The sequence below is a fragment of the Macrobrachium nipponense genome, chromosome 3 (genome assembly GCF_015104395.2).
Source record: "Macrobrachium nipponense isolate FS-2020 chromosome 3, ASM1510439v2, whole genome shotgun sequence".
NCBI lineage: Eukaryota > Metazoa > Arthropoda > Malacostraca > Decapoda > Palaemonidae > Macrobrachium > Macrobrachium nipponense.
In genome coordinates, this window is record NC_087202.1 from 93,761,938 (window position 1) to 93,777,491 (window position 15,554).

General features: G+C 39.8%; 1 long non-coding RNA gene across 1 annotated transcript in view; it reads left to right on the forward strand.

Moving 5' to 3' along the window:
- The window catches only part of LOC135221893 (uncharacterized), a 15,974-nt gene extending 725 nt beyond the window's left edge, over positions 1-15,249 (forward strand). The window contains exon 2 of the long non-coding RNA XR_010316118.1: positions 14,721-15,249. This is a non-coding gene — a long non-coding RNA (uncharacterized LOC135221893). The remainder of the gene's footprint in view (positions 1-14,720) is intronic.
- Positions 15,250-15,554: the final 305 nt, after the last annotated feature.

Sequence of the window (15,554 nt, forward strand, 5' to 3'; positions counted from 1 at the left end):
CCGTTAACGCCGAAGCTGGTAAATTAAAAAATAAACTGACTCCCGTTATGCCGGAGGGGTTTGAGAGTGTAGCGCGTAATCGGAAAAAATATTTTTTTCAAAAAATCACAGCGCACTTAGTCTTCAAGATTAAGAGTTCATTTTTGGCTCCTTTTTTTTCATTGCTTGAAGTTTAGTATGCAACCATCAGAAATGAAAAAAATTATCATTATCATATATAAATAATGCGATATATGATAGCGCAAAAACGAAATTTCATATATAATTGTATTCAAATCGCGCTGTGCGCCAAACGGTTAGAGGTAACAAGTTACTTTTTTTCGTTGTAATGTGCACTAAATTGCGATCATTTTGATATATAACACATTGTAAAACGATAAAAAGCAAACACAGAGAAAATATTATCACAAAATGATGCATGAATTCGTAGCGCGCGGATGTAAAAAATATTTTTAAAAAATCACCATAAATCGAAATATTGTTATAGAGACTTGCAATTTGTTTCAAAATGAAGGAAGATGATTGAATATTACGATACTGTAAGAGTTTTAGCTTACAAATGCAGTTTTTGACCATTTCGAACGAGTTAAAGTTGACCGAATGTCGAATTTTTTTTTTAAAATTTATTTATATGCAAATATAAAAAAAAATGAGAAATGCTACAACCTTCCAATATTTTTTGTTATATTGTGCATGTTTTAGCGCACATTTTCATATATAAAACTTTAAAAAAAGCGTAAATTATTGAAAAAAGGAGCTCAAATATTAGGAGAATGTGACCTACGCGTTTCCGAGATTTTCGGCCGAGAATCGGCGCGCGGACGGAATAAAAATATTTGTTTCAAATATTCACCATAAATCGAGATATTGTTCTAGAGACTTGCAATATGTTTTAAATTGAAGATAAATGATTGAATATTACTAGACTGTAAGATTTTTATGTTACAAATGCGTTTTTTTACCATTTCGGTTGAGTCAAAATTGACCGATCGTAGTTTTTTTCGTACTGATCGTACTTTATATGCAAATATTTCAAAAATGATAAATGCTACAACCTTCCAATATTTTGTGTTATATTGTGCACGTTTTTGCGCACATTTTCCATATATAAACCTCTAAAAAAATCGTAATATGAAAAGGCACAAATATTAGGAGAATGTGACCTACGCGTTTCCGAGATTTTCGGCCGAGAATCGGCGCGCGGACGGAATAAAAATATTTTTTTCAAATATTCACCATAAATCGAGATATTGTTCTAGAGACTTGCAATATGTTTTAAATTGAAGATAAATGATTTAATATTACTAGATTGTAAGATTGTTATGTTATAAAATGCGGTTTTTTGACCTTTTCGGTTGAGTCAAAGTTGACCGATCGTAGTTTTTTTTCGTACTTATCGTACTTTATATGCAAATATTTCAAAATGAGAAATGCTACAACCTTCCAATAAGTTTTGTTATATTGTTGCATGTTTTTGCGCACATTTCCATATATAAACCTTTAAAAAAGCGTAATATGAAAAGGCTCAATATTAGGAGAATGTGACCTACGCGTTTCGGAGATTTTCGGCCGAGAATCGGCGCGCGAGGGGAAAAAAATATATTTTTTTTTCAAAAATTCACCATAAACTCGAGATATTGTTCTAGAGACTTGCAATTTGTTTTAAAATGAAGATAAATGATTGAATATTACTAGACTGTAAGATTTTTATGTTTATAAATCGCGGTTTTTTGTTTGACCTTTTATTCGGTTGAGTCAAAGTTTGACCGGATCGTTAGTTTTTTTTCGTACTTATCGTACTTTATATGCAAATATTTCAAAAATGAGAAATGCTACAACCTTCCAATATTTTTTGTTATATTGTGCATGTTTTGCGCACCATTTCCATATATAAAACTAAAAATAAGAAAAGGGGCGTAATATGAAAAGGCACAAATATTAGAGAATGTGACCTACGCGTTTCGGAGATTTTCGGCCGAGAATCGGCGCGCGGAGGGAATAAAAATATTTTTTTTCAAATATTCACCATAAATCGAGATATTGTTCTAGAGACTTGCAATTTGTTTTAAAGTGAAGGTAAATGATTGAATATTACTAGACTGTAAGTAATTTGCTTACCCCCCCAAAAAAAATATAATATATATATATATATATATATATATATATATATATATATATATATATTTTTTTATATATACGTAAAAATATATATATATTACATTCTTCGATTCTGGTACCAATACATAATAAAAGGAATGCAGGTGACACTTCTCTTTTCGCATACAATGAAATGTCTTATTATTATTTTATCATGCACACATTCAGATATATAAAAAATGTAATAAATATAAAAACTAAATATAAAATAAATGCAGAATACTCACTCGTAATCCTGACTCTTCGTTCTATTCTTGTTTTCTATCTCCTCCATTGAAGAGTCTTGCATTTTTTTCCACTCGACATGACGAGGTACAGTGGAGGAGGGAGACGCGCGCCCCTTACTGCTGATGGACCCGGCGGCCCCGTGCGCCCTCCGCTGTCGGTTTAGGGGGTTGGCGCGCTCCAATACATGACCTTAGTGTGGTACTTTCGGTCACACTTCCCTATCCTGCAAAGAGCAACTTTGCAGAGACGACAGAAGAACCGGGTGTCTCTCCTTCTGCCATTCATATGGCACACCCGGCACCGTTTCTGCCTTCGCCCTTCTAAGGCCTCCAGTATGTGTTCCACTGGCTGCAGCCGACACGCAGGTCCACTACCCGACGAGAAGCGGGGTATGGCGGGGCGGCAGCAAGAGGGGCGTCGTCAGCAGGGGGGCGGCGGCAGCAGGGGCAGCGGCAGGTCGAGCGAAGTTGGCCCTCCTATCTGCCCTTTTCCTCTAGGGGCAGATCTGCAGCTCGGGGCAGGGGGTCAGTTATGGAAGGCCACTCATCGGGATCGAAGTTGATGAGGGCATTCCCGGCTACCTCTAGGAACTGTTGTGTGGGTCAACCTCGGAAGATTGTCACCACGGTACCCACAGTACAGTATGTAGGCATTTTGGAGGGCCAACTGAAGGATGTATTTGAGGAGCTTCTGTGTCCACCTTCTGGTTCTCCTGGCGAAGGGATAGTACTGGATGAGCTGATCAAAGAGATCAACTCCTCCCATGTGCCTGTTGTAGTGCCCAATGACAGTAGCGCTCGGTACGAAAACTCCTCAAACACAACTCGGCCCTGTCGACGTGTCTTCTTCCGCTGTACGATCTCTTCTTGGGATGGGTTCATAACTCGTCGTAATCATGGGGACGAGTCGGACACCTTTCCAACAGATGACGAAGACAGCGCCCTTCCGCCGCCACTCTGTCTCTCCTCTTGCCAGGTGTTGCGGATGACTAGCGAACCTCTTGAGGACATTCGGGGCCCCGCGCACCAACTGAAGGGTACCACTGACGTGAACACCTGCTTCATACAGTTCCTGGGCCAGGGATACCGAGTTATAATAATTATCCATAAACAGGTGATATTCCTGGTTACGGAAACGTCCCACAAGGTTGAATACAGTGTCACGCAGCGTGGAGAAGACCCCGGTATACACTGAAAAGTCCACAACGTATCCAGTGTTGGCCTCGGTAATGAGAAAGAATTTCACACCATATTTCTTTGCTTCTTGGGGTTATACACTTTTATACTAAGAACGTCCTTTGTAAGGCATCATCCCCTCATCCAAAGACGGTTCTTTCCAGGAATCACGAGATTACTACACCGCTCACGGATATAATCCAACACTGTACGCACTAAAATGAGGCGATCACTGTTATTCCGGGGTATGGCCCTTCAGTTGAAGGCGTTGAAGTACCTGTCCAACGCCAGGAAATTATCATCGGACATAACGCCAGGCACATTCGGCATACATAAAAAATAATTTCTCCTCCAGTATTGCCTGACGTCGACAGCAGGTGTCATACCAAAATAAATGTGGAGCCCCAAAAATGCGCCCATGTCAATGAACCCACTGAATTCGAGCTCACTTTCGGGATGTGAGCCTCGAACGGACATTGGGGGCAAATATTCATCCTCACTTTCATCGGGACTGATGTCCTCATCAAAAAAATGAGGACTTGCGACATGTTCCCGATCAAGCTCCGAAAGATACTCGTCTATGTCCCTTGGTTGGAGGCCTCCCAAAATGCCTACGAATGCCCCTAAGGACGCCCACATGCTTCCTAGGGGTAACCAAAGGCATACGATGTGTTCCTGAAACACTTTCAGCCACATGTGGCCGCACAGAACGGCCTTGAGGCGCGGGGTCATGCTGGGTGCTTGGCCCCTCGCCACGCATCCAGGTCCAAAACTCGCCTTACACGATCCCCTTCCAACGGGTAAAACGCGCCTTTCACGGTTCACACGTCGTTGAGACATATCTATGAATGTCCTGTAACAATACAAATGCTCAAAGTCTCGCACAAGTCCAGAAAAAACACGCTTTTCACAACGAAAGATCGCTCTCGGGATGGTGCGCTACTGATGCTGGCTGGAGCAAGAAGGGATATCGCGCATGCGCACCTGGGTCAGGCTTCAAAACAAAACAAGGCCTTGATCCGTGAACTCCCAGCATCCCCCAAGGCGCGTGATTCAAAAGTTTTAGGCTGGTAGGCCTATAAGTATTTTTCCGCGAATTTTAAAAAAAAACTTTCGTGTGTCGACGTAAAATACGTCCAGTCGGCACCCGACAGACAATTTATCTCGACATAAAATACGTCCAGTCGGCGTGATAAGGGTAAGCTTTCACCAAATCCATTTTTTCCAAGAATCCAGATGCATTAAATCATAGAATATTCTCAGATATCTTTGCCTTCACAAGAACAGATTTTCTTTAGTTGAGTTTTATAATTTTATCAAAAGAATTTGCAATAAAAATGCAGTATGTACAGGCTGTATTGTGATACTAGACCCATAGCTATCAAAAATGGAGTTTCTTGTGCAAGGCACACCTCAGCTGTCACTGACTTACCAGAAGAAATAAAATCCTATCGGGTAGGCTTATGAATCCACTTGACCTGAGACAGCCTAGCTCAGATTTGCAACCTTTTGGAAAGAGAAGGCCAGACAGCTTTGCAATGTCTCGGAGGGGGGCCATGATATCAAGTGTATTATGAGGATTGCTTAATGCCTTACTCTAGGTAACAATTGTTAGATAAATAATATCCCGGTGTTAGATCATGGACCAGACTGAAATCCTACACAGGCCAGGGGTTACCGTCCCATGGCCTAGCTTGTCCACTATGGAAATCAGCCCGATCTCGCCTATTGCACAACTATACTGATGGGAAGATCGGAAAAGTGAAGGGCAGCAGATGAGGGTAAATTCTTTTATGGAAGTTATGGTTTGTATCAAAGAAAAATTACAAATTATTTTAAAAATTTATTTGTTCTTACAGGAATTTGAACTCTTTTCATAAATGGAGCCGCCTTTAGGAGGGATGACAACCTTTTCCCTGCTACTGCTTATGCCCCCAGTGATGGCCAAGTTGCCTGGAAAGGTATCCTCATTGTCTCAGGTCACTATGTACAATTTACACACTGTCTCAGGTCACTACGTACAATTAACACCACTATCACTTCCCTTCAAAGGAAGTTCATCCAAAACTCACCATTCCCTTACAGTGACCCTTTGTACTTCCTGGGTGGAGCCCCTGGAGTGTCCAGGGACTTGTGCCCCACATCCATCAGGTAGAAGGATGTGAATACGGCTAGCTGTTTCACATTCAGCCTTCAGGGCCAGTAGGATGGAGTGGTTCTTCTTGTAGGTGAAGGAGGGACTTATACCTCTGGTGTCATAAGCCATGATTCTTCTGAGGGGTACCTCCCCCCCACCCTCCTTTGGAGTCATAAACCCAGACTATGACTTCTCATAGTAACAAAGCCTCTTACGTACTGGTCTGAGGGACGCTGTCCGCTTCAGGTACTGTCTCAGGTTTCAGACCAGACCCAGTCAATCCTTCCTAGTCATCCCTAAGGTAAGTCTTTTCAAGAAAGGAATTGAAAACCTCTTGAACTTGAGATCTTGGACTGAGGGATTGTGTTTTGGCCATAAATTCTGAGACAATCTCCAAGGACTTGGAGGACCACCCCTCTGGAAGGGATGTGTAGTAGGAGAGGCCATGCAACTCTTCAAATCCTTTGGCTGTGGTAAGGTCAAGGAGTAGCATGATCTTCAAGGTCAGCTCCCTGTCAAACAGTCAAAACACATTTTGCAGGGACTCAAAAGGGAGCCAATATAAACTGGCTAGGATGGTTATAACATCCCATTCTGGGGCTTTGACCTCTCTTGAAGGGCCTTTTCTAGGAAAAAAAAAAAACTGATGATGGTAGACAACTCAGGAATTGGACTACTGGTTAAACACCAGGGTCAAGGCCATCCTGTATCCTTGACTGCAGTAACTGAGAGGGCCATCTCATAACGTAGGAAGATGAGGAAGCCTGCCACTTCCTCGGGAGAGATTTTTAGCTGATCATGACCCCTCTGACAGCATCAACCACAGAATTCGGTTCACTCTCCTGGTAGACAAATGAAATATGGTTCAGGGTGTTTGTGATGGCTGCAGCAGCCCCTCCGAAAAGCACTTCTTTTCAAGGAGCTGCTGGATAACCAACTTCTGAGGACATTGCTCGATGATACCTTCTGTTGTGCTCCTGAACTAGAAAGGTGGGCATATATGGTAGTTTCCTTAAGATATCCATCAGCAGGTGCAAAAAGTTTGCATACCAGTCCGTCTGTGGCCACAGGGGATCTGCCAGTGTCATGCCAAGGCCCTGGGACAGGTAAATTCTGTTGAGGACCCTCTCTTGTGACTGAACAGTAGGAAGTATAGACATCTAGATGGTCCCACGGGTGCTGGAAGGCATCCTGCATCACAGTTTTCTGATCAGGAACTGAGAAACAGTACCAAGGCAACTTTGGGTTGCAGCTCATTTCCAGGTCGATATGCTTTGCCCTTTTGTTGGCACCACACATCCCAGAACCACACACAAAAGTTGAGGTGTGTACCCCAACCCCTTTGCGAGGCGTGCAAGCATGCCAACATCCTGGGCAGGGTCTGCCAAGTGGAATTTCCTGCAAGAGGTTGGAGGAATCTCTGCACCACGCTGAATACTCCCTCACCTTCTGTCACCCCTTTGAGTTGAGACAGGTCCTTCTGTGGTCAGTGCCAGTTCTTCAGTTGCCACTGGGGGGACAAGATGTATACCTTACCCCTAGGAACTAGTTTCTTGAGACTAGACGTCCTAGGACCTGCCACTGCATCGCTACCTGGGAATGTCTCCATGAAGAAGTCATGGAGGATGGGCAGCTGCTCAGCAAGTTTGCTGCCCGCCCTCTTGAGACAGGAAGGACTTCACCACCTCTGTGTCGGTGTCGTATCCAGATATCTGATGTTCTTCTTGGGGGGACAGGTCAGACTTGGGTAGGTTGGCCATGACACCTAACTTCTGGCACTGCCAAGACCAAGATCCTGGCCCTCTCCACTTCTTTCACTGATAGAGTGAGAATTAGCCAGTCGTCCACATCTCTTCAGCTACATGCCCTTTGAGTGTCTTGGGCACCAAGAGGAATTTTATGAAGACTTGGGATGCTATTGCCAGACTGAAGCAGAAAGCTCTGTTGCCATTGTAGGACTTGTAACATATTTAATTTCATTTAAAAATGTATATGTAAATATGGGTTAGTTTAGGTTGGGAACTATTTGGAATTGCTGTTAATACTAAGGTATCTAGAAAATATTCAAGTGCAGGGTCTTTTATCATTTAAAAGACAATGTTAAGACTTATCAGAAATGCAGACCCCAAAGCACCTGTGAAATTTAGGTTCTATATGTTGTCTTATTGTTTTTTGTTTAGTTTTTTATATGCTGCATCAAAATAGAGTCCTTTCCTTTGGTGAGGGGAGCTTATCACAATAGTAGTGGGTCAAAATGTTGACAGACTAAATGACAACAGACTAAATGTCGAGAGGCAGAATGTCGACAGTCATAATGTTCACATTGGTTAGATGTCAATGGACTTAACCCTGGACAGGTATCGCTAATTCGCTACCTGGTTAAAGGTTTCGTGGGTCGGCCTCGACCCGAGCGTCTAAAAAATTTGACAAAAATCAGTAACTTTATTTTTGCTCCACATTATAGTTTCTAAAATTAGTTTAAAGATAATACTATACTACTGAAGAGATAAATAGTACCCATCTGCAAATTTAATATTTATTACAAATATTTAAAAAAAATAAGTATATAGCAAAAAATAATTTACAAAAATATTTATAAAAAATACAAAATAGCCTATATAAGAAAATAAATTGATGGAATCCTTCCTAAAACTATAATTTACAATGTGCCACAGCCAGAAAAGGTATCGGACCCATAGAGGTCAAAATCTGAAAAGAGAAAAAAAGGGTAAATTTTGTTGGCCCCCCAAAAAAGTCAAATTTTCATGAATTTTTTTGGGTACCTAAATGAATTAGGAAGTGGCTGATTTTTATACAGAATAAAGTCATATTATCCTAAAACGTAATTATGTAAAAATATTTGGACAAAGATGATATTAGCTGTTATATCAGGGACCAAATCTAAAGGTCACTTTTTTACCTGCTATTTTCATCATGAAAATTTCTTATAAAAATGGAATGGAATGTAATTTTCAATGTGTTATTTTGTTATCTAATTATGCCTGGAATTGCATAAAACAAATATACAAAACATAAACGTGAAGGATGAGAGAGAGAGAGAGAGAGAGAGAGAGAGAGAGAGAAGAGAGAGAGAGAGATAGAGAGAGAGAGAGAGAGTGAGAGAGAGAAAAGCAAAACACTAAAACAAAGGATGAGAGAGAGATCGCGCGCTTTAACTTACTATATAGCTCTCAGAGATAAGATGGATTTATTTATATGGCGAGAGAGAGAAATATGCAAAAACCTAAAACAAAGTATATGAGAGAGATGAGAGAGAGATGAGAGAGAGAGAGAGGAGAGTGGAAGAGAGAGAAGAGAGAGACCCAAAGAATATACGAAACACTAACATAAAGGATCAAAGAGGTCATGAGAGATAGAGAGAGTACCCATGAATCTACGAAACACTAAAACATAAAGGATCAAAGAGTAATGAGAGAGAGAGAGAGAGAGGGGCAGGGGCAAAAAACATTAGAAATGAGCACTCTGAAAAAAAAAGGCAACCAGAATCGTCACAGACAATGCCCCGAGCACAGCATATTCCACTATAAGAACTATACTAGCATGAACAAAACTATACTAACATGAACAAAACTATATTAGCATGAACACTGTTCAATTTCAATACGCTACATTTATCTAATAACTTTGCTTTTTTCAAAAAAAACAGAAAGGGGCATTCAAAGACGCATGGATTATTGGCGATATGGCACCTCAGCCACTACCAAGGTCACGCACACGTTTACTACAGACAGCATAGTAAAATGTTTCCCGCACATGTTTACGCATAGTAAAACATTTCCCAATATAAAAAACTATACTAATTGGCTATTATGCACACAGTCCTACATGAATTGGCTACGTAATAACTTTGCTCTTTGCAAAAAAAAGACAGAAATCAACACATGAAGGTCACGTGACCATAAGGGCATATCGTACGTGGAGGCATTCACAAAGGCATTCATTTTATAGACATATTCAAACAGTACAAAACACGATTAGAATGAATAATACTCAATATCCGACGTTTACCTAAAAACTTTGCTTTTTACAAAAACTTCAAAAAATGACACTTGAAAGAAATTGGACAATATTTCTGCTATATGACATCTCTGCCGCTCCCAGAGTTGCTCACGTGTCCCGTAAACATCCCAAAACAACAATTTACAATATAAAAAACTACACTAATTAGCTATTATGCACACAGTCTGACATGAATTGGCTACGTAATAACTTTGCTATTCGCAAAAAAAAACAGAAATTGGCACTAGAAGGCCACATGACCTCGAGCACATTTACAACGTGATAATGCATTCACAAAGGCATTCATTTTATAGAAACATCATCCTCCGACATATTCCAACAGTACAAAGCACGATTAGAATGAATAATACTCAATATCTGATGTTTATCTAAAAACTTTGCTTTTTGCAAAAAATGCAAAAACTTGCACTCAAAGCAAATTGGACAATATGGCGATATGGGGCATCTCTGCCATTCGGTTGGTGACGTATCACGTAGATATAGGATCCAGCTAGACTCTCCAACACAACAAAGTCACATGACTATGCACACTGTTCATTGAAAAACTAACCTTTCTATCATGTGGGTCGGCTTCGACCCTAGCGATTCTCAGAAAATGAGGATGCACTGGAGAGAGAGACAGGCAAGTCTTACCACCATCGAAGCTCTCAGTACACTGGCTGTCTGCAGGTCGATCACACCCAGATTTGACATTGGTGATAATTTTTTGAAACACTCCTTGGGTCGTGAACAACCCACGATACCTGTCGATAGACTAAATGTTGACGGTCATTACTTTTTACATGCCATTGGACTAAGTACCATAAGCATAAAAACTTTACAAAAATAGTGAAGTATAATATGGATATTTATTTAAAGCTACATGGTATGATTTCTAAAAATTATTTTAAAAATCCAAAACTGGATTAACGTATAACATTGTGATTGTGGAAATCCATGTAAAATATCAGTTTCTTTGTCAAGAGATGCCAGTGTCAAAACAATCATGAATATCATCTTGTGACACAAATGCAAGGGGTTGCTTTTTATGAGCATTGAATTTTCAGTACCAACACTGCAAACCCATCCTAGTACCTTTCACCAGAGGCAGTAAAAAAACAAAACAACATAGACTTCAAGATACAGCAAACATTTTTTCAAGCTATTGATAGCTGAATGTTCGAAGTAAAGTGATACTGAAACTAGGTTTAATTTATGACTTTTATGCCAACTGAATATTATTCATATGTATTCTCTTTTTTGTGAACAGTAACACAATTGAGGTAGAATAAATATTCAGTTCTTCACAGCTGTACTGTAAAAAAAAAAATTTCACCTCCTGTCATGAATTTCCTTTACTAGTTATAGAATTAAGTTCTCCTTACAGTATGTACAAGTGTCTCCTCTTTAGTAAAGCTTCAGATACTTCCAAGGGAATATTTTCCATACATTATTTTTTTACTATTGAGGAAGGAATTTTTTTCTAACATTTTCTTTCAACTCTTCTTTGACCTTGAGCTCTTCTTTTTGCATTAAATCGGGAGGATGGCAATGTTCTTGTTAAGATAACATTACTTCACCATTGCTAATTAGCCTCATTTTTCACATCTCCAGTAGGTTTTTTCTTCTTTTTCTTTATCAACAGCGTCAATGTAGCCTTCGTACACAAGCGTCTTGCCTCCCTTGTTGGTTTTGAAAGTCTGACTTCCAAGAAAGAAACAGTTGAAATAAGCTTTGAACGTACTGCTTGAAATAAATAAAAGTAACAAATTGTTTGGCCATTAACTGGGTAATTTAAATGCAGACAGACTTGTAGTCATTCAAATTTTTTACCAATTGTAGTCATTTAAACTTTGTAAGGGTCCTTTTATAAGAATTTGATTTGAATGATTTTACATTTGTATAGCCTATTATGAAAAGTAGCAAATTGTGCAAAATTTACAATAAATATTTATATAATTTTAATTTCTTTGCAGCTTAAGGTATTTGGTACTTTGACATATAAAAAGTAACAACCATCAACATTTTGTCCATTGATATTTCAATTGTGTCAACAGTTTGGTTGTCGACATTTAGTCTACCGACTATTTGTCTGTATACCATTACAATCATAGAATCAGAACTCAGACCCCTGAAGTCCATTTCAAGCTAGAATATAGGAAGTTCTCTGTTTCTGCTTGGAAAAAAAGAGAGAGACAGAGAGAGAAAATCAAGGTTTCACAGCATCAAAAGAACAGACAAATGTGAAAGTCTTATAGGTTTTACCACATTAAACTTAGCTTCATTAACTTTAATTACCCATCAGAGCTGCTTGATGGAGCATAGATCATTTCCCAATACATACACTCCAAAAAGTACATGTCATACTTTTATTTATCCTTGTCCCTCCTGAAGAAGGCCTCCTTTAAAGTGACTTTCCTTTTAACATACAAAATATCCCTAGTTCCTGAATTATCATTTGTTCCTCAAGCTTTGTGAAGTCAAAACCACAAGAATGAGTTCCCAGGGTAGAACTCTCTTTTCTTTGTGAATTGGGTTCATGCTTAAAAGTGGTCTCTTTACCTGATGCTTTATCAAAATAAAATAAGAGTAAAAAATACTTGTTAGTTTCTTTGGCATAATCAAGTTTTCTGCACAGCATACGTTGATGAAACTCAGCCAAGGCCCATAAAACTTTCAGCCACGGCCTGGTGGTGCCCTTGTTGTTGGTATCTATAGCGCTGCCAGGTGCACAATCATGGCCAATTTTTACTTAAAATAATATGAAAACTACTCAGGCTAGAGGGCTGCAATTTGGTGTTTGATGATTGGAGGGTGGATAATCAATATATGAATTTGCAGTACTCTAGCCTCAGTACTTTTTAAGATCTGAGGGCAGACAGAAGTGCGAATGGATAGACTTAGCCATCTCAATAGTTTTTTTTTAAAGAAAACTAAAAGGGGGGGGGGGGGTGAAGTTGAGCCCTCTCTTACGTTTGGTGTTTGCTCTCCAGAAAACATCTTTGTTATTTAATTTACTATATAAGGTGCAAGATGAGTTTGTGTTTGTATAGGAACTTTCTTTCCATTCCTTTTACTCTTGAGTGATGCAACCCAGTTTGTATGGTAACAAATTATTTTAATGTATTTTTGCTATCTAACTTCAACTATCATGCACCATTTTTGTTTATGCCCATGAAACTGGCAGATCAGAAAGAACACATACCAAAAAGGCGGCCTTGTTTACTAGTCAACACCGAAGAATTTTCTCCAGAAACATCAGCTTTCTGTAATCCAACTGCAGGCGACAATTCATCAACCAAAAACTCAGCAGCCAAAGGACCTGGTGTGCCAACCAGCAGACACCAAAGACCTGTCCTGACTGGAGCCGTGCACAGACTTCTGTGATGAACCAAGCACAACACAATGAACACCAACTGAACACTCACAACAGAGGGTTCAGTTTGTGTTCACATACACAGCCATGCAAAGCAGACACGTCCTTGCGACGGAGATGTATTTCGAACTCTAGATACAGAGTGAGAACCTCATGGAGGTGAACCATGAACAGCACCATCGGGAGAAGGCAAATGCACAGGCTGAACCACTTCCGTATTAACAACCTTGATCTTTTCATTGCTGCCTTAACATCTTTACAATGATAAACAGGCACGTAGCAGAAGCAGCCAAGGATAAATCACCAACATCCGCACATGCATGCGAGGCTGCTACACGTCCGTGTACCGAAGTAGGGGACGACGAAGCAACAGCAGAGTGAATAAGGGAGATCCGACTTTGCACTACAGAGGATGGATCATTCCCACTGACACCACTTCCACACACACCATTGACACCTTGAGCAAGGGAAGAAGAACCACAAGGAGCAGCAAACGAAACACTATCACTCTCAGGAACACGGATGTGAGCGGCAGCAGGCGATGGACACTCTTCACTTGCTGTCGAAGAAATTGCAAAGTCCTTAATCCTCTAACGCGGTGTGGAAGGAGGCAATGCAGGGAAAGAAGACACCTCTTCTTCCTTACACACCCTCTTAGCGGGAGAAGTGGGAGGAGACACATCAGAGAACTGCCTGACATAAGGCCTCTGACAGATCTGTGAGAGAGGATGCAGACATCATAGTTGGAAGAGGATACATCACAGATAGCAGTGATGATGACACATGAGGGAGAGACAGCAAAGCAGCCCCAACTGACGACACTGACGTAGCTGAGAGTGAAGTCACCGAAGAAACTGGGAGTGACGTCACCTATGGAGCTGGGCGTGACGTCACGACCTCCCCCTGACCCGAGCTAGCAGCTGGCCTCACTGGAGGAGCGATAACATGATACCTAGGCGGCACAATACAAGATGGCTGACACTCGCGCACACACACACACACACACACACACACACACACACACACACAAAACTGGCTTGGACGTTGAGTAAGCAACTGCATCACTCTCCAAGGCGGTTAAGAAAAAGACTAAACGTGATGGCGTGGGTTGTGCAGTCTTTGACCAGCTTTCACCCAATATGTGCACTCGTGCCATTTCACGGATTCCTTGCTTTACAATCTGATTGTTTAACCAGTTCGAGCTAGGTGCTTGAAAATTATTCTATTGTTAAGACTGAAGGTTTGTTTCAAGTAAGAACACAGGATTTTAGGTACCTGCTATGAGGAGCTTATGTGACATAATTGCTTTTCTCCCAGAGAGCAGTTGATTCATTATACTAAAGCCCGCTGTTTTAGAACTTTAAAGCCAGTCTTAAATGAATTTTCTTGAAATATTATTTTTGTTACTCTATAGGAAAAATAACATGATACAAGTATATTTACTATCTACTTTGTTAATAGTAAATATGGATACAATACCCATTGTTTCTGCTATATCCTTGGAATTTGTTAATGTTTTTATTCAGTCCTGAAGATTTTTACCAGCTGGTACTATACAATATTAAAAATTTGCCTTAGTCATGTAGGTACTTAACAGATTTCACAATACTAATTGTTTCTTTTTCAGGTACTCAAATCCCTGTTGCTGCACTAGATGTTCTTAACTTGATTACAGTCTCCTTAAAAAAGCGAGCTGCAGTAAACTGAAGCTACTTGGTGTATTACGAGCCCTTTATGGAAGTCATAAATGAGAAAAGTAAATAGCTGCTGTTAAGATGATGTATTTTTTGTTTACAAGAATGTAATGTTACTGTATGGTAAATAAAGAGAACCCCATCTTTTCTTAGCATTCTAAGTACTACATAATCTTGCAGCATATTTAGAGAATGGTATAATATAAGAACCTTTTACGCTAAATTTGCAATATATACAGGGTGTTTTCTAATGTGCCATATGGTTATTTTTGTAATGTCAAAACTATTCATGATTATTAATATTCTGGATTGATTTACATTGAATTGCTATCTAGAGGATTATTTTCCAAACAAGAAAATATGTAGAGTACGAACATAGTGTAATACTCTTGACGGTATTTTACTTAGTGTGAACCTGTTACTTGCACAGTATTAGACTAAGGGAATTAAATTTTTTTTTTTTTAAGAATTGGTTAAGTTTCCCTTTAATTAAGATAGAGTAGTCTACAGATCCCTACTCTGATAGTTCTTAGAAAAGCATTATGCAGTACATGAACATTGAGATTGTTAAGGTGACAACGGCCAAATACTTGGGGAATCATTTGCATGCTGTGGAAAGCATGTGTGTTATGGTTGACCACGTACCAAATACTTGGGGAATCCATTTGGCATGACTGTGGAAAGCATGTGTATTTCTACTTTTTATTTTGCTTCCCTGTTTACAAATGTGACCTCTTGTAATGGGAGAGAAATAAGACCTACAAGTA